Source organism: Halichoerus grypus, chromosome 11, assembly GCF_964656455.1.
Source record: "Halichoerus grypus chromosome 11, mHalGry1.hap1.1, whole genome shotgun sequence".
NCBI lineage: Eukaryota > Metazoa > Chordata > Mammalia > Carnivora > Phocidae > Halichoerus > Halichoerus grypus.
This window is the reverse complement of record NC_135722.1, coordinates 16,223,577-16,245,839: the sequence shown is the minus strand read 5'-3', so window position 1 is coordinate 16,245,839 and position 22,263 is coordinate 16,223,577. Positions and strand designations below refer to the sequence as shown.

At 53.6% G+C, this 22,263-nt stretch overlaps 1 long non-coding RNA gene across 1 annotated transcript in view; it reads left to right on the top strand.

Moving 5' to 3' along the window:
* The window catches only part of LOC144379420 (uncharacterized), a 50,256-nt gene extending 28,748 nt beyond the window's left edge, over positions 1-21,508 (top strand). The window contains exons 4-5 of the long non-coding RNA XR_013442359.1: positions 11,166-11,254; positions 20,853-21,508. This is a non-coding gene — a long non-coding RNA (uncharacterized LOC144379420). The remainder of the gene's footprint in view (positions 1-11,165; positions 11,255-20,852) is intronic.
* The last annotated feature ends 755 nt before the right edge of the window (positions 21,509-22,263 follow it).

The following is a 22,263-nucleotide window of genomic DNA, read 5'->3' as shown; positions in this document are numbered from 1 at the left end:
GCGAGTCGACTGGTTCACTTCCTCAGCTCTTCAAGTCTTTGCTAGAATGTCCCCTTCTCACGGAGGCCCGCCCTGCCTGCCCTGTTTAGTACCTATCCTGCTCCTACCCCACTCCTGGCTTGCCCACCCTCCCTCACTCTGCTCAGCGTTTTCCCTACCACTTGTCACCTTCTAGGATTCTCAGTGACTCATCTTTTGTCCATTGTTTTTGTCTGTTCCCCCACAGAGAAGGAGAGCTCTGATGGTGGGGTAGATTTGGGTTTTGTTTACTCCTGTAGATCCACTAGGTCAAGGCGGGGCACAAAGTAGGTGCTCAATTAGTATTTGCTGAATTGCTTTGGACTGAAGTCATTTTTTTTTTGGAGACAGACAAATCAGATTAAATTCCCCCTCCTTCTAGCTGTGTGAGGTTGGGCTGTGACGTAATCCCCGCTGAGCCTCACTCTCCACTTCCAGAAAGTGGAGCATCCATGGGGATCCCAGGAGGTGGAAGAGGCACCTAGCACAAAGATACATCCTAACAACTGACAGGGAGGCTTCTCAGCGTCAGGTTTGGGTGGGAATTCCAAGGGTCACAGAGGCCTCAAGGGTCAGGCAGGCTGGGTTTGAATTCTGACGCCTCTCCTTCCTAGCTCTGTGACCTGAAGTAAATCACTCAACTTCTCTGCGCCTCAGCTTCCTGTTTGTAAAATGGGGCTCAAGCAGCACTCCCCCTGTCTCAGAGATGGTATGAAGTTGTGTCCATGAAGGAAGGCACAGTGCCTGGCAGGTCATGGGCATCCGGGGCTGATTGGTTCCTGTTTTCCCTCCTTCCAGAGAACCTGGCGGGGGGGGGGGGGGGGGGGGGGGGGACTGAGGAACAGGAGCCTACAAAGGTGCAGAGGCCAGGGCAGGGGGTGGGGGCAGGGACAGGTACACTCTGTCAGTTAGAAGAGCCACCAACCCTTCTTCCCCCGGCCATCCATCCCCTCCCCCTCCCCCTCCAATTACCCAGCCTGAGCCCGCAGGATGCGCTCGCTCCCAAGGATATTCCTATCTCCCCAAGTCCAGCCCGGCCCCTTTGCTCCCCCAAGTAACTCTCTGCTCACTTTGGCACTAATGGGGTCCTACAGTCTCCCAAATAAGATGATGGCTCCCCCCAGCTGGGGCCTATAGCAAATGCTGAGGAAGCTCCCAAATAAGATGATGGCTCCCCCCCAGAGGGGTCCCCTGGGACATGGAGGGCTCCCCCAGGGTCGGGAGGAGGGTGCTGCCTTCCAGGGTCCTGCGGATGGCTTTGTACGTTTGCACAGAGGAGGGTAGGGCGGGACTGAGGCTGCTCTGCAGCTGCCAGTCAAGAGCAGGGTGGGCTGGGACAGGGTGGGAAGCAGAACGGGGAGGTAGCCATGGCAACCTTGCCTGACACTCCAAACTAGGAGATGCCCCTCTGCCTTCTGTGTCTGGATGAGGCCCAGAGAGGGCCAGCCACCGCCCCAGCCTGACCTGATGGGGCTGCCTCTTTGGACGACTGTCCTGGCCCCCCCATCACCGGCACAGAGTTGGGGTGAGGCCTGATGCCTGCACATGAAGCCCCTCAGCAGAGATGGGGAGTGGGGCGGGGGGAGGCATGGCACACGCTGTGTGTGAGCCGGAAACTTACTTATCGTCCTAAAGGGGGCACTTCCACCCAAGGCAGAGACATGCCAGTTGCCAAACGGACCTATTCCGGCTTCCCCATTGCAGCTGCTTGGCAGGCACTGCCTCGACAGGGTCCTGGAGCCTCCCCGCTCTGGACACGACGTGTTCCAGAGTTCCAGGGCCCGCCTAGTCTGGGCAATGGCAGGAAACAACGGAGGCCAGGACAGTGGGCGCACAGGAGACAGCAAACGTGGGACAGAGAGGAGATGCGCACAGGACAGAAGATCGAGTGTCCTGGGCTATTCGGAGTCTGGTGGGGGAGACGTGGGCTTCCCATCAGCCTGTCACACTGGGTAGCCTGGGCTGGATGCCGAAGCATCAGGTTCATTCTGGGGGTTTCTATAGGTTACCGCATATTGAGCTCCTCTGGGGGCGCTCTGTTAGGCACTTTGCATGCGGTATCCCATCCAAGACTTTGAGGAAGGTACTCCATTCCCCAGCCAGTCAACTGAGGCTTCGTGATGTCGGGACACTTTCCAAGAGCACCCACAAGCAGCAGAGCAGGTTTTAAAGCCAGGTCCACCAGCCTGATGAAGAAACCAAGGCCAGGAGAGGATAAAGCTCCCCCAGCGAGTAAATATCAGGGCTGTCAGGCTCTGCGGCCAGGATCCTCGACTTAGGGTCTGTGAACTTGGGTGGGAAAGGAATACCCCTGACCGTCCCCTCACCGCTCATTGAAATGTAGCATGTCCTTCAAGGGTGAACGTCAGCCGCACCCCACAGTTATACGAGTGGCACCTGTGACTTTGTCTTCAATCTAGATCACAGATATGTCCGTGCCATGCTTCCACTGTGGCAGAGATCTAGAAATTCCATTTGTGCACATCACTGGTGTGACATCACAGTAGTTATCAGACCGGCTGTTAGGGGTTTTTATTTAATGCATTAGAAGCACACACCACCGTTGCAATGACTCAATTTAAAAAATTTTTGGTAACTGTTTTTTTTTGTCATATATATAATTGGCTTGTTTTGTAATCAGGTGTATTTTAGGCAATTAAAAAAATTGTTCTGAAAAGACACAATGGTCTTTAGCAAACAGTCATGGCACGGAAAGGATTAAGACACCCCCCACCCCCACCCTGCTCCAAGGCTGTGCCCCTCACCCCGACTCACCTGCCTCCCAGGTACTCAGCCCTGCATGCCACCTTCCCCTCGCCTGAGGGAAGCTGAGTAACAAGCTGGGGGGTTGGCACATCTGGGGGGGATGTGCCCCTGATCCCTATCTGACTCGCCCCCCCCCACCAAGCCCTCGGCCACATAGGAGTTAAAATGCCAAATTCTCTGGAGAACCCACTCTTCCTTTTTACAACCAAGTCAGGTTTGTGCTGATTTCCAGGCACCAATTATGGGCCAGCTCTCTTGGACCAATTAAAATGTGCAGGTGCAATAATGTCGACATCGACAGTCTGGGGTTATCTCGGCAGATATTTTTCATGAAATATTTATAAGAGACTCTGGGAATTTTAACCCCTTCCGTGGCTACGCTTCCCCTCTGTGGCAGGCTCCTCGCTGGCGGTGTGAGAGCTAGCGAAGTGTTGAGGGCCAAGAGGCGTGCAGAATCTTGCAGAGGTGGGGGGTGGAGGGCAGGGCAAGCTCAGGAGAGGGTCCGGGGGAACAGGACTTCTTTGAAGGTCTTTTAAAAAAAAGAATGTGTAGAATCAGACTAATGATGTGACTGGTGTTCTGGAAAGAGCCCATGTGGGTTTCAGAAGTCCCAGGTTTTAGCCCAGACTGTGCTGTGCCCTGGGTGTGTGACCCCGGGCAAGCGAGTTGGTCCGCCTCTCTGGGCCTCAGTGTCCTAATTTGTAAATGGGAGGAAATGCCCTCTCCCTGTCCACCTGCCGTGGCCACGGTGGGAATTAAATGGCAGAGTGACTGGGAGAGGCTTTGGAAAGGGGTCCTGCCCGTAGGGAAGTTCTGAGGTTTTGCAAGGGGGTCTGGCTGCAGAAACAGAGGACTTAGGCTCTCAGGCTACCAGAACGGGGTGGGGATCAGCCTGAGAGCCCCAGCGTCTGGCACCGAGTGAGCACTGATGAAGTGTTTGTGGAATGAATGCGTGAGCAGACCTGAGCACTTTCTTGCGTTGTGACTGGCTGTTAATGTCCGTCGGTTTCAGGCTCTTCACCCACAGCAGGGGCTCCGGGTCTCAGCCTTGCAGATGCTGGACAGAGCTCTGGAGTCCCTGGGTGAGGGGCAACACCCTCCCCTTCCAGAGTCCTGAAGGTACCTCTGCTCGAATATGATTGTATTCCCTCTCTCCGGCTCTCCCCTTCGAGAATCTTGCCCTCACTCCCGGCTCACTGGCTGCATGCTGGAGGTGGGGGCGTTCTCGCCACTTTATGTATTTATTCACTCATTTGCCTGAAGCTCTTTATTGAAACCCAACTCTGCGCCCTTGTCACCTCTTCTTTCCAAAAAATCACTTTCAGAGTTTGCAAAGGAGGCTGGAAGCGTGTTAAGGCTTCAGGAAGGTCCAGTGCGTCGGTAATATTAACACCGTGGGAAAGAACTGCCCATAAAGCAGCTGTTATGTGGACCGATTCCCTTCCACGGGTGGGCAAACCATGAAATGGGTGGAGGCAGAATGAATACACCATTTTTCTGTCTGCTCTGTTCCCTCACTGTCCGACCCTAAGCATTTTTCCCTCTTGTTGCGGCACATTAAATTATGGTGAATCCACCAGTTGAATTTGAGACAGTCACGAAAAAGTGATGGTTAAAAAGACCAGATTGTTTCTTGGAATGCAGGGATGAGACAGCACCCTTTCTCATTCTGTGGCCTGTAAAAATTGCCCACCAGCTCCCGGGCCCCAGATGGTCCCTGGAGCTCTCTAAGGACAGAGGAAGGTACCCACGGTCTCGAACTGGGCTGGGCCAGGTGATTTGGGTGCTAATGTGTGCCCTTTCTCTCACTAACCAGAGCCCACACTCCCAGACCCTTAGGACTCAGGAGGCAGGAAGCTCAGTTCCCGGGACTCTGCCTTCGCTCTCCTATAGTGTGGTTTGCATGAAAGATGGGGACAGTGGTGCAGTGATGTTAGAAGGAGGAGCCAGTGTCGGGTGAAGCATTTGGAGACCGTCACCCTGGAGTGAGGATCCCAGCTCCCTCATGGACCAGCTTGCTTTCATGCTCTTGACCTTGACTTGCACATACATCATCACATTTGATCTCCATAATTGCCTTGAGACGGTGGAATCCTCCTCCTCATCCCCCAGGTTTGAAGTCAAAGAAACTGAGGCACATGTTTAGTAGCTGCTTTAAAAACGACATAGAGGGCGCCTGGGTGGCTCAGTTGGTTAAGCGACTGCCTTCGGCTCAGGTCATGATCCTGGAGTCCCTGGATCGAGTCCCGCATCGGGCTCCCTGCTCGGGGGGGAGTCTGCTTCTCCCTCTGACCCTCCCCCCTCTCATGTGCTCTCTCTCTCATTCTCTCTCTCTCAAATAAATAAATAAAATCTTAAAAAAAAAATCAAAAACGACATAGAGAATGAGAACTAGAGAAGCCGGATTCTGACCCCGACCTCTACCGCCTACTGTCTGACCTCGGTAGGTCTCTGCGCTTCCCCGTCCTCACAGAAGCAGGGTCTCGCAAATGCTTCGTAAACTCCAACCGTGTGTCCCTTCCCACATGCCGGGAGAAATCCGTGCTCAGCGAGGGAGCTGCGCAGACTCTGGGCGGGAGTAGCTTGGCCCGAGTCACTTGGGAGCAACTTATCTGAGGCGGACCCACCACGGGGTCGGGGGGCTGTCAGGGTGGGCCTCTGAGGGTTCGCCCTCATCCTCCGTTTCCTTCTGCCGTTCTCACCATGGCTGTGAAGAGCAAGCCTTTTGCTCTGCTCTGGCTACCGGCCTCCCAGCCTCAGCAGAACCCCCCTACATCCTCATCCCCCTCAAAACAGTCTGTCTGCTGACAGCCAGACTGGAGGCAGGGAGGCCACTGAGGAGGCCTTGACAGGAAGTTCTCCAGGAGAGGGGGATGGGGACAGGAGAGGGGGATGGAGCCAGGAGAGGGTGACGGGGGTGGGAGAGGGGGATGGCCGTGTGATGGAGATGAGGGGCAGATTGAAGGTGGGGAATAGACAGAATCCAGGGCTCTGCAGCAGATTGGAGACAGGAATGAGGGTGGAGAGGAGCGTATGAGGACCCCCAAAGGTCCGTGTTGGCCCCTGGAGGACCAGGTTTGGGTGGAGACGTTGAGTTTGACTTCTTCTGCAGGAGAGGCAGGCGAGGATCTGATTTCCAGAGCCTCCTCTGCCAAGGGAAGCGGGGAACCTGGGGGGTGGGGAGAAGACAGGCTGGGTCTGGGGAGCCCCGTTGGATCCTCTGTTCTCTCCTTTAACCCCTCGCATAGGGCTCGCACGGATGGGCAGCAGGATGCTTAATGACCATCCAGTCAAGGCCCCTGGCCTCACAGCCTCCTTTGGCCAGAGATCTCCTCAGCCTGTTTACCCATCCTGACCTTCAAACTCATCAAAGGCAGATTTCATTTTCGGAAACTGTCCATTTGCTTTTCTGCTTGCTGAGGCAGCCGTCGCTTTAAGAGGCCTGTCCAGATGTGGGCTCAAACAACCCACCCCCAAGTCAGGGCTGAGTGTGTCAGGGGGAGGCAGCAGCTCCGAGGGCCTAAGCCCCAGGCCCATGGGCCAGGCCTGTTTCTCCTGATAGGACATGCGAGGCAGGAATCTTGGGGACTCTCAGCCCCTCTGGCTGACCTGGGGTTGGCAGCATCGGCCCCAGGAATGTGACTTTCCTTCAAGCAAGAAGAAGGAGCTTACTGTTAGGGGCAGGGGGTCGAGAGGAGCAGAAGAGTCCTGGAAAAGTACTCACCTGATCTAAGAGCTCTGAGCTGCTCTGTGTTTCTTCTTGACCCTCTCTCCCCGAACCTTCCCGGCATCTGTTTGCTGCTCTGCAAAATTCATCCCACAAATATTTTTTACATGACAGGTGTACCTTAGGGGTTGGGCACGTGGCAGGTGAGAGAATCCTGCCCTCTTGGAACGTATGTTCCAATGAATTAAAAGCAGGCATAATACTGCTTGCCCTGCTTACCCAGAAGCCCCTGAGATCTCGTCCAATTGCCTCATTTTACAGAGAGGCAAATCCAGAGGGGGAAGGGACTTGCCGAGGGTCACACAGCAAGTCCCCTCAACCCAGGTATCTGGGGTGCTACCCCGCGGGGCTCCCAGTACCCCAGGCTGCTCATAGGAGTTAAAGTAGGTCACTGTGTGTCACGGTTGCTAATGTTGTAATTGGAGGAAAGAGCTAGGTTTGGAGACCCAGCCATCGCTGCTGGCTGCCTCCTTCAGCCAAGAGCCTGGCAAGGGGCTGTTGGCCCCGGAGTCTGGGGTACCTGCCCACCTTCCCTCACTGACAATGGGGCCCAGGTAGGGCCTGGAGGTGATGGAAAACATGAGAATGGGGACACTGCCTTTGAGCTTTACACACTCTACCAGGAGGCCGGGACTGGGCCTTAAAGAGAGGCCCAGATGTCCGGAGCCGCCTCTCTGGGCTGAGGCTGAGCCTGGGGCTCTATCAGGCCCTGGTGGGAACATCACAGTCCGGTTCCTGGGAAGCCTCTGCGACAACCCGGAGAGCTGATCTCGGAGGCTCGGTTATTAGCAGAGCCCATTAGCAGCATTTTTTTCCTGCTATTGCATTTTTACAGCCCATAGCTCCTCTGGATAGCATTTTCCCTGTTAAATCAGATGTTTTGAGAAAAAAAAATAAGAAGCACAAAAAGAGGGAAAAAAATGAATCATAATCATAACCATAAATCATAAGTCACGTTACTGTGAGCGGATGGCTTCCTGGGATCTATGAATCGAAGGCAGTGTGTGGGAAAGCTCGCCGTAATGAGGCAGCAGGGGAGGCCGGGTCTTCCCAGGGGGTGTCCTCCACCAGCCTGATATTTCACACAGCCTTGCTTCCAGATGACTTCAACCTCCGGGAGGGGTGGCCCATTTATCAGGAGGCTGGGGGTGGGCGAGGGAGGGAGCCAACAGGGAAACGTGAATCTCCAGCAGAGAATGACGGTGGCCCCAAACCCTGGCTGATGATTCTAGAAGAGGTGAAGCACCGTCCAGGACCCCCCCCACCTTTCCTGCCCTGCCCAGGTTTCAGAAGGTTCAGAGTCCTTGTCCAGGATGCGGCTGAGGGCCCCAGAAGGCGTGCGTTCCCGTGGCCCACACTCTGGCTTAAGAGCCAGAATCCTTTATGGATGAGACGACTCACATGGGCAGGCGGTGGGGGCTCCCAGTCCCAGCCGGCAGCACCTCTGTGATCCAGCCAGCTCTCCTCTGAGCATACATAAATCAACTGCAAGAGGACTTGGGGAAACTCAAAGAGGAGAATTTAAAAGAAGGCTCTGGATAAACATAAGATATAAAGCACGCTAGCACTTGGGAGAGGCTCGGGCTCTGAGGGAGGGGGGAACAGGATAGTTCAATGTTTATGAGCAAGTGGCAGATCTTTCTACTCAGACTTCAGGAAGAGGAAATGAGCACAGAGAGGTTCAGGGACTCACCCCAGGCCACACAGCGACTGCTCCTCATTCAGGCTCAGGATCATTCATCCTCATGGCTCAGTCAGCAAGAAGTACTGAGCACTGCTAGGGCCAGGCCCTGACTGGGGGACACAGAGAGTGAAGCTACACCCCGACCGTCCGAAGTTCCTGACACGGCGAGGGAAAAAGGCACTAGAGTGAGTTCCATGGTTCATTCCCTGAGGGATTTGAGGCAACAGCCAAAAATGCTGTATCAGAGGCAGGAACAAAGATTCGGGGGGCGACAGTGGGAGAGATGGTCTCTGTGCGTGCTGGGGGCAAGGAAGTTGTGCTAGAGGGAGAACGAAGGAGACCCTCTCCTTAATCATGCTTCAGCCTGATCTTGAAAAATGGGAGTTTACCTGGAACCGAGGACTCAGAAGTACGCTCCAGGTAGAGGAAAAAGTCTATGCAAAGGCCCAGAGGTAGGGAAGAGCGGGGTGCGTGCCTCACTGCGAACACTCCAGGGGCTGCCACGCAGAGGTAGGGAGGAGGCCAGCTGGGGGAGGGCAGCAGAGGCCAGGCTGGGAAGGGTTTTGGGGCCATGGAGTCTGGACTTTGTCCCATAGGCAATGAGGGGGCACAGACAGATCCTAGGAGGGAGAAGTGTCAAAGTGAGGTGGGCATTCTAGAAAGATCCTTTCCACTGCGGTGAGGCTGATGAAGGCAGGAGGCCAGCCAGGGTGCTGGAAATGAGGAAGTATCTGGGAGGGAACTGGCAGTGGGGAGAGAGGATGGAGGGAAGTTTTGATAGAGATATTTCTATGGAAGAGACTGAGAAGGGCTTTTTGGGGGTGAGGAAGGCAGGTTTCCTGGCTGCCGCTGAGGTTCCAGCTTCGGGAGAACTCAGATGGGGGGTGATAGCGTTAATTTTTGAGCATCCTGACCCCCGGCCTCATCTGTTCTCTCTTGTTAAGAAACCCAAGTAATGTAAAGAAGCCAGGTTTAGAAGTCTGGCAGATGCAGGTTCTAATCCCAACTCTTCTATCATCTGCTGTGCAACCTCGGAGAAGTCACTTCCCCTCTCTGAGCTTCTAGGCTCCAGTTTCCTTATCTGGAAATGGGATAACTTGGAGGCAGGGCTGGCTTGAAGATTACAAAATATGTATTTCAGGTGAGTCCCAGCAGGCAACAGACCGCTCACTCAAATGGGATCACTTGAGGAGAGTTGAATAAAAGGACAGTTTATGGAGATCCAGGTGGGAAGCAGGGAAATCTCTAGGACGGCGCTGTGCCCCAGGTGACAGCGGTCCCAGCTACCACCCCCAGGCCCGAGTGGGGAGGGCTGCCTGGTGGGAGCTTGTGACCTTCAGTCTCAGGACGCAGTCGCCGCCCCTTCGTTCCCATCCTGAGCCCCTGGTCTCAGGCAGTCTGTGCCCCGGGGACCGAGTATATGTCTCCTCTCGAGTGTGAGAGAAGCAGTGGGAGGCCCCAGCCAACCATCAGCCTATGCAAAGGTCAACATGGATCCACACCCTTGACCCCAGCCACATTGATCCTGACCAAATTGGATGGTGAGGCCAAGGCAAGCTATGATACAAAATCAAATTTATCCACAGCTCTCACCACCAGGACCTCAAATTATCTTTTTCCCTGTCTGTGCCCCATCCCTCTGTACCCCCTTCTTTTCTTCCCTCCATCTCTTTACCTCCCTCCCCCTTTCTCCTCTCCCTCCTCCTTCCTCCAATCTTCTCTCTGCCCTCTCCCCGTACCTTCCCCAACAGCCAACACTCAAAGAGCCGCTCTCCAGCCGGAAGTGCCCTCCATTTTGATTTAACATTTCTAGCGAGAGAGGGAGGTGTGGGGTTAATTGTTTAGGCGTTGGGGTCCCAGCCACCCTGGGACTGTGTCTAACACACAGGGGCTTTCAGGGGCTCCGGGGGTGGAGAGACTTAGCCTTCCGTTAGTGCTCAGAGTTCCCGACCCTCCGGAGAGAGTGGCCCGCATCAGGGTCTGCCTGCCCGACGGCCTGGACCATCCATCCAGTGGGGTGGAGGTCAGTCCCGGGGACGCAGCAGGTGCTCTGTGTGTGTGCTGGGGGTGGGGGGACTCAGCCAGCACACTGGCACTATTTCAGGTGACCAGCGAAGGACAAGGAAAGACAGGAACCACCTAGAGGGAACCTAGTGCGTGCCCGGCACTGGGCAAGGGCTTTCATATACTCTACTTTTGACATTGGCTATCCATGGTACTCACCATATTATAGATGAGAAAAGCAATATCGGGGGCCAGCTAAGGGCTCCTGTGTGTGATGGGTCCTGCGAGGAGCAGGGAGCAAGAAGGGTACAGGGCAACAACCTTATCAGTCGGGCGTCTACCATGTGCCAAGCACAGGGCTGTTACGAGGACGACTGTTTTCGTCTCCTACAATTCCAGAAGGGAGTGGATGCAGCCGGTGCTCAAAACCCTGGGATGTCAGGGCTGGATGTTGGCGGGCATCTTCTAGAAGCCCAACTCCTCCATTGAACCAATGGGCAACTGAGTCCCAGAGGGAAGAAGTGGCTTCCCCAAGCCACATGGCAAGTCTTCTCGTTCTACCTTGCACCGTCGCTTCTCGAAAATATTTGTTCTGCTTCTAGGCTTCCCTGTTTTGAAGTTGATTCTTATTCCCCTACTTAAACAATTAAGCTTTAATACACCAAAAACAGATCATTATCCTCCTAAGGTTTAAAAAGCAAGATCGCTATTTGTAACACAGCAATTAGCGACCTTCTGGTGCTTCCTCACTTCCTTCTTCTCCAAAGGGCTGAGATCGGGAAGTTGCAGAGGACCCAGCAACTGGGGGGCTCGCCACAGCCACCCTGGAGCAGGCAATGGGGGTGCTGGGATCTTGGGAGCCGGATATGCTCCAGAAAGGGAGGGAAGGGTCGGGCAGACATGGAGAGTTCTCTTTGGGGGTGCTGGCTTGGTTCTGACAGCACTGGAACTTTCCTTTCTCCACAGCTCCCCAAGGCACATCACTGCACTGGTGGAATAAAGATGCCGCCCACCTCTGGGGATGATGAGCGTGAGAATCAACTGTAGCAGCAGGTGTAAGTTCTTCCCATAGAGGGTCTCTAAGGGGCCCATGAGCCTTGGCAATGGAATGGAACGTTCGGATGTTTTTTAATTGTTCTGGAAGCAGGATCCATAGATTTCATTAGATTTTTTTTGTAATGGCAAAAAGAAGATTGATTTATTTTCATATCCCTTTTCTTATGTAATATACACAAAGAAGAGTATGTAAGGTGTATGTGTATAACGTAAAGAATAAGGAATCAGAGGTCGTGCACCCATCATCCAGATTGAGAAATAGGACACCGTCACCATCTCAGACACACCCAGCAGGCCCCTCCCAGATTGTATCTCCCTCCTGCCCACCGAAATGACTGCTTTCCTGAGTTTTTAAAGAATTATCATCCCCTCGCTCTCTTTATAGTTTTCCTGCCTATGTACTTATTCCTAAATCGCATGTTGTTTAGTTATGCCCGTTTTTGAACTGTTAATGGATTTATACTATAAACAGTCAGACTTGGTTTTCGAGTGCCACATGACATTGCTTTTGGGCTCTATCCCTGTCGACGTGTGGACCTGAGGTTTGCTCCTTTTCTCTGCTCTCCTGTCCTGCTTTCTCTCACTCAGCCATGGCCCACCAGGTCCTGGATGTTTCGGGGTATTTCCAGGATCTGACATTTATGGACAATGTTCTGTGGACGTTCTCTTATACGCATGCAAGCATTTCTCTAGGGAAAATAACTGGCAAGAGGATTGTTGGGTCATGGCTATGTGCGTATTCAGACAGTGCCGAACTGTCTCCAGAGTGTTTCTACCAATTTACACGTCCATCAGCTGTGGAGGAGAGTTCCAGTTCCCCCCACACCCACCCCACCAGTGCCGATACTGTCATTTTCCATGTTGTCAATCTGGGGTGTGTTTGGGGTGAGGGGCTTGGTCATGTTACTTAATTTGCATGGCTTCGGTGTTTAGTAAGACTGAGAACTTCGTATACATCTGTTGGCCATGGGTTTCCTCCTTGTAAAATACAGTTCAGGTCTATTACCCACTTTTCTGTAGAGTTGTGTGTTTTGTTATTGATTGATTCAGATAGGGTTTTGGGGTTGTTTTGGTTTTTATATTCTAGACATCAATCCTTTGCAGTTATAAGAGTTGCAAATATCTTCTCACACCATGGCTTGCCTTTTGATTTGCATTGCCATGTTTCCAAAGGTAAGATTGAGAACCACTTACCTTAGGGTTCTATAAGCAGGAGGAGCGTGAGCTGGAAAACCCCAAACTTTTGTTAAGCTCAATGGTATTACACACATTGAACTGGAAATTAAGAAGTCCAGATTTGTAGCTTCTTTTGAAATTCCAGAGGATCCGGGCCTGCAGCTCCTGTGTAGTGGGGGCTGTGAGTAGACAGAGGGCAGGTGTTGTCCTTCACCCCAGTTCCTATTGCTTCCCAGACACCGAGGGTCTGTCGCTGCTTATCATCCTTAGGCGGCCCTGGAGGTTCCCTTCCATTGGCCTTTTTCAGCTGTGTATGTCCTTTGTGGGCCTTCGTGTGTGGTTAGCACCCTGCCCCTTGGCACCCGTCACACCACACAGAGCTGCACCTGGTCCTGTGGTTGTCATCGTTTCTACTGTCACGTGGCTGTGTCCAGTAGGACCATGACTTAGAGCCGATCTCCATCCTGAGTCCTGAGCAAGAGGAAATCTCACTTTCTCTTCTGAGCTGGTTTGATCAAAGCCTTCCCCTAAGGACCTGGCTCCTTCAGGAGCACGGAGAGGGAAGAAGGGTCCCAGAAGCAGGTGCCATCATCTGTTTGGGAGAACTGGTGGTGACCGACGTGAGCATAGAATCATCTTCAGAGAGAGCCCATCCCCTTGAGGCCCGGAAGGAGGAGAAGAGACAGCTAGAGCTGAGTTAGTTGGTTTCCTGTTTATCTGAGGACAGCTTGGTTCCCACCTCATTTACATCCATTAGTGTGCGGAGTCTTGAAGGTCCAAACTCTGGGTGTCTGAGATAAAACAGAATTATACAACCCACTACAGCTGGTTCTACACCCAATACGGGAGGGTTGACAGGCCCGAAGCCAAGGGGGCTCTTTAGTGCAGCTCATTTCTTGCACACTTATTCTGTACTGCTGCTGTGCTAGGAGCTCCTACCTACAGTGTCTTATTTTTGCATTAACACAATTACGCGTGGTGTAGAAACTCAGTCCTCATGTTCAGACTCAGAAATGGAAACTTGTCAGGGGACCCAGTGTAACAGAACAGCACGGTGGTTCCCCACTTGGGCGTTGGAGTTAGACCCGTCTGGATTCCCAGCTCTGGAGTTAGACCTGTTGTCTGGGTGTTTCTAGACAAACGACTGTTTTGGAGCCTCGGCTTCCCCACCAATAAAATGGGAATAACAGCGTACTTATGGCTCGAGGTTTGTGTGAGGATGCAGTGAGCCAGGTCGTGAAGCATTTGGCACAGGGCTCCCACAGAACCAGGATGAGAAGGAGCTGGGCAAAAAGCCGAATTCTCGCATCTCTGGGGTTCACCATACCTCCCACTAAAGCACTCGCTCTCTGTGAGCCACAGACACAAAATGCCCATTTCCTGCCGAGACCTGCCAGGTACCAACCCCTCCTCCTCACCCCTCTTCAGAGTCCCGTTGTCCTGGCAAGGATGCATACACAGCTGTGGGCTGGGCATGCTCTGTGTCCATTCTGTGGGGATGCCAGCTGGGAGAGGTTCTGGGGGGGGTGGATTTTACATCGCCCCCCCGCCCCAGTGTTAGTCACTGCCCATCCTCACTGGGGAAAACCTGGGGCAGGGCATAAACATTCACATTTCGCTTGGCATTCCCCATCATTGTTTTCCTTCTTTCTCTGAGCAGCTCTCCCATCAGCCCGAGGCCATCAATGAAGATGGGGATGCCCATGTTCCCATAAACAGTCAGAGTATAGAGGACCTACGCTACAGGCCTGCAGAATGATGTGGAACTTTCTGCTTTGTTCTGGACAGATCTAGAAATGGGTCAGAGGAGAGCCCTTTCTGGCCTCTCCCCTTCTGCTCCAGAGTCTGACCAGCCCCCTGCAGTTAGCTGGGTTCATTTCAGCCCCCTGAGCCTACCTCTCAAGGTGGACCTTCTATAGAAGGCCTCCCCGCCTCTCCAGGAGAGTGTGGAGATGAGAGTGGGCTTTGGGGTGGCTGCCTGGGCTTGAATCCTAGTGCTGCCACTCACTAGCTGTTTGTCCTTGGGAAAGTTACTGAACTTCTCTGTGCTTATGTCCTTATGTGTAAAAAGGGGATAATAATACATAGCAGGTGGTTGTGCGCATTCAACAAATGGGGGTGGGGTGGGGGTGGATAAGGCTTAGAACAGGGCCCTGCTCAGAGTGAGCACTCCGTGTTGGCTCTCACTCTCGTCCGAGTCAGGCTTGTGCAAGAAGCATGGGCTTTAGCTGGGTCCCTCCGCTAAGTTGCCCTGTGACCGTAGCTGTCTCTTTTGATCTCATTGAGCCTGATCTGGGTTGCCCACCCCTGAAGGGTGGTTGCAGAACCAGTGTGTCACACAGGCCCTGTGCTCAGAAGGGCCCTACGCTTGGTTGTGCTCTGCTGTTGCCATCTTGAAATGCCTATTAACTTTGAAGCATTTAACACCGAGTCCTGCAAATCATAGCTTACGTTTCTCTCTCCTGTCTTGTGCCTCACCCTGGCTGGGCTGGCCAGCAGCGCCCATGACTGGTCCCTTAGGGGCCACCCAGGCACAGAATTCAGGGCCTCCTGCTGGCTGTCCCTCCCCAGGAGTGGCTGGGTCCTGCCAGGGGTCACCAGGCTCTGCTCCTCTGAGGGCACAAGGGGGACTGTTCCCCACCAGGTGACACAGGAGCTGTTTTCAGTGGAAACTTTTCAGCAGGGGATTCTGACCTCGGAGTGGGTTGATTTAGGCTATTTGCTGCCGTGGAACTGACCATATATTTTCTGTATATTAGGTGATTTCAAGAAAAAAAAATCAATTTTAATAGCAGCAATCAAAACTGTAGAAACCTCCAGCCGGTATCATAGTGCTGCTTTATGTCTGGGTTGATAGGACAGGAAGGCAAAAAGCCAGAGGTCCCCCAGCTCCCTGCTGCCTCCCCAGCCCCAGGGGTCAGGGTAGAGGGAGGGAAAGGGTGAGGGGATCACATCAGAGCAGACGGAAGCCTCCCCGACAGCAGCTCTTCAGATCTAACATGTCATGTTACAGCTGGTTAATCTTTGAGCCAGAATATATTCTCTATTTGATGATAATTATTAATTGTTTAATAGTCAATTCAGGGGCACCTGGGTGGCTCAGTCGTTAAGCGTCTGCCTTCGGCTCAGGTCATGGTCCCAGGGTCCTGGGATCGAGCCCCACATCGGGCTCCCTGCTCAGCGGGAAGCCTGCTTCTCTCTCTCCCACTCCCCCTGATTGTGTTCCCTCTCTCGCTGTGTCTCTATCAAATAAATAAATAAAATCTTTAAAAAAAAAAAATAGTCAATTCATACTCATGATTGAAAATCCAAAAGGCATAAAAGGATAGAGAGAGAAGAGTCTCCCTCCCGTCCTCCTTCCTGGAGGCAACCAGTGTTCTCTGTCTCTTGTGTGCTTCCAAGAGATAGTTTATTTATATTCAAGAAAAAAAAAATTATACTATATATTCATACTCCTCTGTTTCGTCCCTTGTAATACAAATGGTCGCATACCATGTCCGCTGTCTGCACCTTGCTTTCTCATGATGTATCTCAGAGACAGTTCGTTATTCATCCATATTGAGTTTCTTTGTTCTTTTATATGGCTGCATAGTGGTCTGTTGAAAGAGAGAACCCGAATTTATTTAACCAGTCCCCCACTGATGGATGGTAGGTTGTTTCCATTCTTTAGAAGTGTGAGTCTTTAACAAATTCTGTTCTCCCTCATCCCACTATTGACAGGACTTGTTTAAAGCAGCAAATAGGGCCGTTCCCTTCTGAGTCATTCAGCCTTCCTTATACAGCATCTGTATGTGCTTCCAGATGCCCAACTGGAAGACACAGGCCTCTTCCCTTCCTTGTCCTTCTCTCCTACCCTTCCTTCCCCTCCTCCATCTCCCTCACCTCCCACCTCTCAGACATCCCTGCCTACCTCTCTCCTTCCCTACAGTCACCTCCTGAGACCAAGGCTCCACCACGTTGGGCTTGGACTATTGCAGTACCCTCCCCTCCTGTGGATGGAGACCACAACAGGTCACTCTTCCACCTAAAGCCCTTCCATGGACTGATGCCCAGGAGATGAAAGCCCCAAATCCTCACCACCACCCTACCCCATCTCTTGCCATCATCCCCCACTCATTACCCCAAAGCCACATACCAAACTCTTTCCTGTCTCTGAGCAAATGTACATACTGTGCCTTCTGCCTGCAACACCATCCCCACTTCGGTACCTTCCTTTACCTTCCTAACGCCCACTCGCTTGAAGTCTCAGCTTAGAGGGCATTCTTCCCCCAGAGACCTGCCCTGACATCCCACCTAAAAGCAGCCGTCCACCCAAAGTGTCCAGCCCCGCCTTCTTCATTCCCTTACTTCATCCGCCACTGTGTGTAGTTATATATTTGCTATGTGTGTGTGTGATGAATGACTGTTTTCCCCACTATAATATAAGCCGTCTGCGGGCAAAGACGTGTATCCTATCCACTACTATGTCTCTTGTCCTGAGTGTGGGGCCTCATCAATGTTTGTCAGACGAATGAACATTTTTGAGCACTTGTTCATTGCCGGCCTCGCACTCAGCACGGGACATCCCCAGTTTCCCAGCACCCACTGAAGTAGAAGCACCCACCCAAGTAGAAACCAGAGGGAAGTGCACCTTCCTGGTCACACGACCCGATGAGGAAGGGCTAACGCTACCACAGATGAGGTCTGGAAGGCTAAGGACCATTCCATGGGTGAGGAAGAAGGGAAAGGAACTTTTGGCAGAGGGGACAGCCTGAGCAAAGGAACAGAGACATTAATGCTCACAGCCTGTTGGGGGAGGAGCGTGTCATCCCAGGACAGCTGGCACGCTGGTGTGCGGCGAGAGGGGACAAGGTCAGCTGGGAAATGTCACTGAGGTCCTGCCGTGGTGGGTCAAGGAATTTGAATATCTTTGTTTTTTCTATTTGTTTGTATCCCTAGCCCTTCTCTTGGTGCTGGACATTCAGTGCAAGTTCAACAAAAAATACCGGATGCAAACTGCTGTTACCTCTGTTTGACAGAAAGGGAAACCAGTGGCCCCAGGTTCCAAAGTGACTTGCCTTGCACTTTCTTACTCTCCTCTGTCGTGTTTATTGGAAGTTCCTCGTATTTGTTAGGGGAAGCTAAGCTGCTGTGACAAAGACACTGTCATCCCCACCCCACCCCCGCCCCGCCCAAATCCAGTAGCATAAAGCACAAAGATGTGACCTTCTCTTTTTTGTACCAGCTTTGGGTATGCAGATGCCGTCACTCAGTCATCTGGTGACTCGGGTTCTTTCCATCTCAGTTCTCCACCATCCCCTAGGGTGCTGTAAACATCTACGGGGTAAAGCTGGGTCTCAGCCACGTCCTGGCTGCAGCAGAAGGGAGGTGAAAGAAATCAAGGAGGAAGTGTGCCCGTTGTCTTAGAGGCTCTGTCGCAGCCGGGGCACACGCCACTTTTGCCGACAAAAGAAGGTACAAGGCAAGAACTTGGCCGCGGGCGCGCCTGGGTGGCTCAGTCGTTGAGCGTCTGCCTTCGGCTCAGGTCATGATCCCAGGGTCCTGGGCATGCAGGTCCTCCGCATCGGGCTCCCTGCTCGGCGGGAAGCCTGCTTCTCCCTCTCCCACTCCCCCTGCTTGTGTTCCCTCTCTCACTGTCTCTCTCTCTCTGTCAAATAAATAAATAAAATCTTAAAAAAAAAAAAAAAAAGAGCTTGGCCTAACTGCAAAGAAGGCCAGGGAGTGTAGTCTAGCTGGGCAGCGAGGTGCCCACCGCAATCCCACCACCCAGGAGGAAGGCAAGAACGGACCTGGTGGACAACCAGTGAGAAACGTGCTGTAGCAGAGCCCAGGTCACGACGAGCAGGTGGCTGGAGGCTCAGCAGGTGGGCGGCTCCAGGTCCCTGGTACTTTCATCGCCAGGGACTGCAGCCATGAGCCTTCTGCTGCCAGGACGAGGATCTTGGGCTTCCCCTGGCTGGGCCTGCCCATTTCTCTGCACGACGCTCTCAGTGGTCACACCTGTCCTCAGCCCCTCTACTTACCTTTCGTTCCTGGCTGGTGATGACTCCGAGCCAAACCTGGGCCTCGGCCTTGCTACTCAGTAAAGAGACGTGGTCAGCGAGTTAAGCATCAGGATCCACAATCTAGAGGCTCATAGGAACTCTGTGGCAGAACAAACTCTTTTAAGCACTTGAGAAGTAAATTTTGAGATACAGAAACAAGCCGAGAATTACAAACCTTTATTCTCCGGTGATTAACATGGGCCCCAGCTATGGACTGGAATATTTGTGTCCCCCACCAAATATTGAATCTTAAGATACATGATGATCCTGGGGCGCCTGGGTGGCTCAGTCGTTAAGCGTCTGCCTTCGGCTCAGGTCATGATCCCAGGGTCCTGGGATCGAGTCCTGCATCGGGCTCCCTGCTCAGTGGGAAGCCTGCTTCTCCCTCTCCCACTCCCCCTGCTTGTGTTCCCTCTCTCGCTGTGTCTGTCTCTGTCAAATAAATAAATAAAACCTTTAAAAAAAAAAAAAGATACATGGTGATCCTATTAGGACGTGGGGTCTTTGGGAAGTGATCAGGTCATTAGGGGGAGCCCTTGTAAATGAGACTAGTGCCCCTATTATAAAAGAGGCGGGAGAGATCCCTTGCCCAATCCCCTGTGTGTGCTTGAAGCCAGAAAGCGCTGTCTGTGAACCAGAGGCAGACCCTCACCAGACACCCAATCTGCTGGCGCCTTGAGCCTGGACCTCCCAGCCTCCAGAACTGTGAGAAATACATTTCTGTTATTTATAAGCCCCTCAGCCTACGGTGTACTGTTCCAGCAGCCCGAACGAACTAAGACAGCCCCCGAAGACTCTTCCTGCTGATATGGCAGTAGCCAAGTAGGCGTCACGATACGTACCGAAAGGAATAAAACTGCATTTAAAAGTTCTGTAATATAAATCAAATTGGACTTGCATTACAAAGAGTATAAAAACCTCATTAATATTAAAATTAATAATAGCTAGTATTTATTGAGCACTTCCTGTGTCACGTGCTGTCTGACACCTTATGCGATGCGATCTCTCACTCCCTCCTTCCCACTCCACAATGGGATACGATTCTTCACCCCGTTTTCAGCCGGGGAGGCTGGGCTTAGAGAGGTCAGGTGACTTGGCCAACGGACGCAGAGTTAGCATGGAGCAGAGCCAGGGTTTGATTCCGGCTCAGCTCCAGAACCTTCGTTCATAAGAAGCTGCTAGCCCAGGTATCGTGGAAATAACTCTCCCTGAATACCACCCACAAGGCTCTGCACGGCTTCTTCATGCCTGTGGCGCTCCTGGTCTGTCTCTATCCCCATTTTGGCTGGAGAACTGGAGACACAGGGGATCAAGTACGCAGGGTTAGGGAGTCCTTCTTGTTGGCCTGACTCTCCTGCAGAGAACAAGGCCATCTGTGCCCTCGGGGGTGGGGCACGGCTCTCCTACATGGGTGGGCAGCCCCTGCAGGCCCTTGGGATGCACCCCATTTCTGCGAAGGGAACGCTGGGCTGCTCTCCCCCCTGAGAAAAGCCAGCAGGCCCTGCCGCCCCACGGAGACACCAGCAAAGGCTTCTCCCCTCCGGCTCCTCTCCATGTCCACAACCCTCTGCCTTGTCGTTCTCACCTCCTCTTGCGGGTCCAGGGCTAAGGTTTTCTTCCCCATCCTCTCCCCTCCCACCCCTCCTCTCGTCTTCCACTCCATCCTCTTCAAGCAGCCCCTGATCTTTCTAAAATGTTAGCAAAACCAGATAACGTGACCTTCTGCCTCGAAACCTTTCACGTTCCTGTTGCCTGCGGAGTAAAACTTGGGCCTGGCGCCTGAGGCTCTGCACGACCCGGCGGTGCCTCCTCTCCAGGCTCTCGCCCATCACCTCCTCTGCCGCCCCTCCTCCCCAGCCCAACGGGTGCTCCCCCAGCTGCAGATAAGTAGGGAAGGGGTGGGGGGAGGGCCTGTGAACAAATAAACTTGGAAAATTCTGTATTCTCTATGCTTTCTTGGAAATTAGCCCAGTCTTCCCCAGATTTATTTGACCGTGGAAGAAATACTGTCCTGCAGATCAGCTCCTTTGAGCCTGCTGCTGTAGCTGGATGGGCCCCACTCCCCACCCTGTCCTTGCTCACCTCCACACTTTTGCTCCTGCTCCCCTCCCCCCCCCACCACCCCCCTGGCCAGAACACCTTCTCTGACCCCCTCTCCCTTAAAAGCCACATTCCCCACGAACCTTCCTGATTTCATTCCAATTGCAGGCCTTCCTCAACCCGTAGCATTAGCCTGGGCCTCTCTCTCTCCCTGACCTTGAACTATAAAGCCAGCCAGGATGTATAGTCACATGTGGTCCGTTTTTGTCTCCTCCCTGCACCATGGGTTTTTTAAGGCAGGGGACTGAAGCTCACTCTCCTTTCATCTCTCACACAGGGCCTGGCACATTATGGGTGCTCTGCAAACATTCCTTGAACAGAACTGAGAAAGGAGATACAAGCTCTGAAGAGCAAAGACGCTGCCCCAGCCCCAGCTCCGGTTCCCATGGCAACCACCAGGGAGGGCTGGCCTGGCTCTGAAGACCCGGGGTTGCCTGGCCCGACTCTCTGAGCATGACAGACAGGCCGAGAGGCTTCCCTGGAAGTGCAGGAGCAGGTGATGGGGGCCCCCATTTGCCACCATGACGAGCTCTCCATGGCCAGTCTGCGTGTCCTTGGAGAAGCACGTCATCTGTCATTTGCAGACCGGCCGCAACTGAGGGACCCAGGATCAGACTTCCTGACTTACAGCAGCTTGCGTTCATCCTTCCCGAGTCCAGAAATGGCAGAGTTTTTGTCAAGGACCAGAAGGAGCCTATTATGGGGGCCACAGGCGTGTGCCAGAAACAGGTCCCAAGCCCCGGGCTTGTGTGGCGGGAGGGCAGTGGGAATGAGAGAAGAAGTAGGCAGGGCGGAGTTTGGGGTCCGCTGGGAGAGCCCGGCCGTGCCTGGAGGGGGCGCCCTGCTCCGTGCCGGCCCATGAAGCCAACAGGGACTAGGCACCCGGGAAAGCCAGACCTTCTGATTTGTATGTGAATCTCCGGATTTGAAAAAAAAAAAAAAAAAGGCTCGAAAACTTTTAATGTGGGTGAGAGCCCCATATCAGTCCTGCGTGAAACAAACAGCGTTGAATGCGGGGAGCACGGATCCGAGCTTTGCTCTAACAAGCGTGTCAGAATTGCGTGCGGGCTGCTCGTGTTGGAAGTGCGTGTGCGGCCCTGTCAGCCCGTGTTCCACCTGAGTGGCTGTGGATCCGCGACACGAATATCTCAGAGTCCTGTGTCCGCTCCCACGTCGGGGGCAGGAGCCTGGCTCCAGGCCCTCCCTCCGGCTCCTCGGGGGCAGGGACGGCCCCCCGCACTCTCTCTCTGCGCCTGCCGGCACCAGGCGGAGCCACGGAGCCCCTCACCTGCCCTCTGCAGCCAACAGGTCGCGGGCCCAAGCGGGCCTAGCCCAGGGTGGACAGGTGTCCCGCTCTAAGTCGGGGTCCGTGGCAGCCTCTCTCTGGGTCCCGGCCCACACTCAGCCGCCCCCTGCATCCTGCAGCCCCCCTCCCTGGGGAAGACTCCAGAGAGGCAGACTGCTCCTCCCGCCGGCAGAGGAGGGGCCGGGACAGGCTTGCTGCTATTACAAATGGCACTTCACCAGGCGGCCAGGGGTGCTGGGAAGGAGGCGGCTGTGTGGGCCCCCTCTGTCATTTGTCTCCTCCTCTCCTGGTGGCAGGCACAGCCCCCAACCAACTGGAGCTGAGTGGATTGGGTGACGTGTCCCCTCACCCTGACCACCCCGCCCTCCGCTCCGTGCTTGGG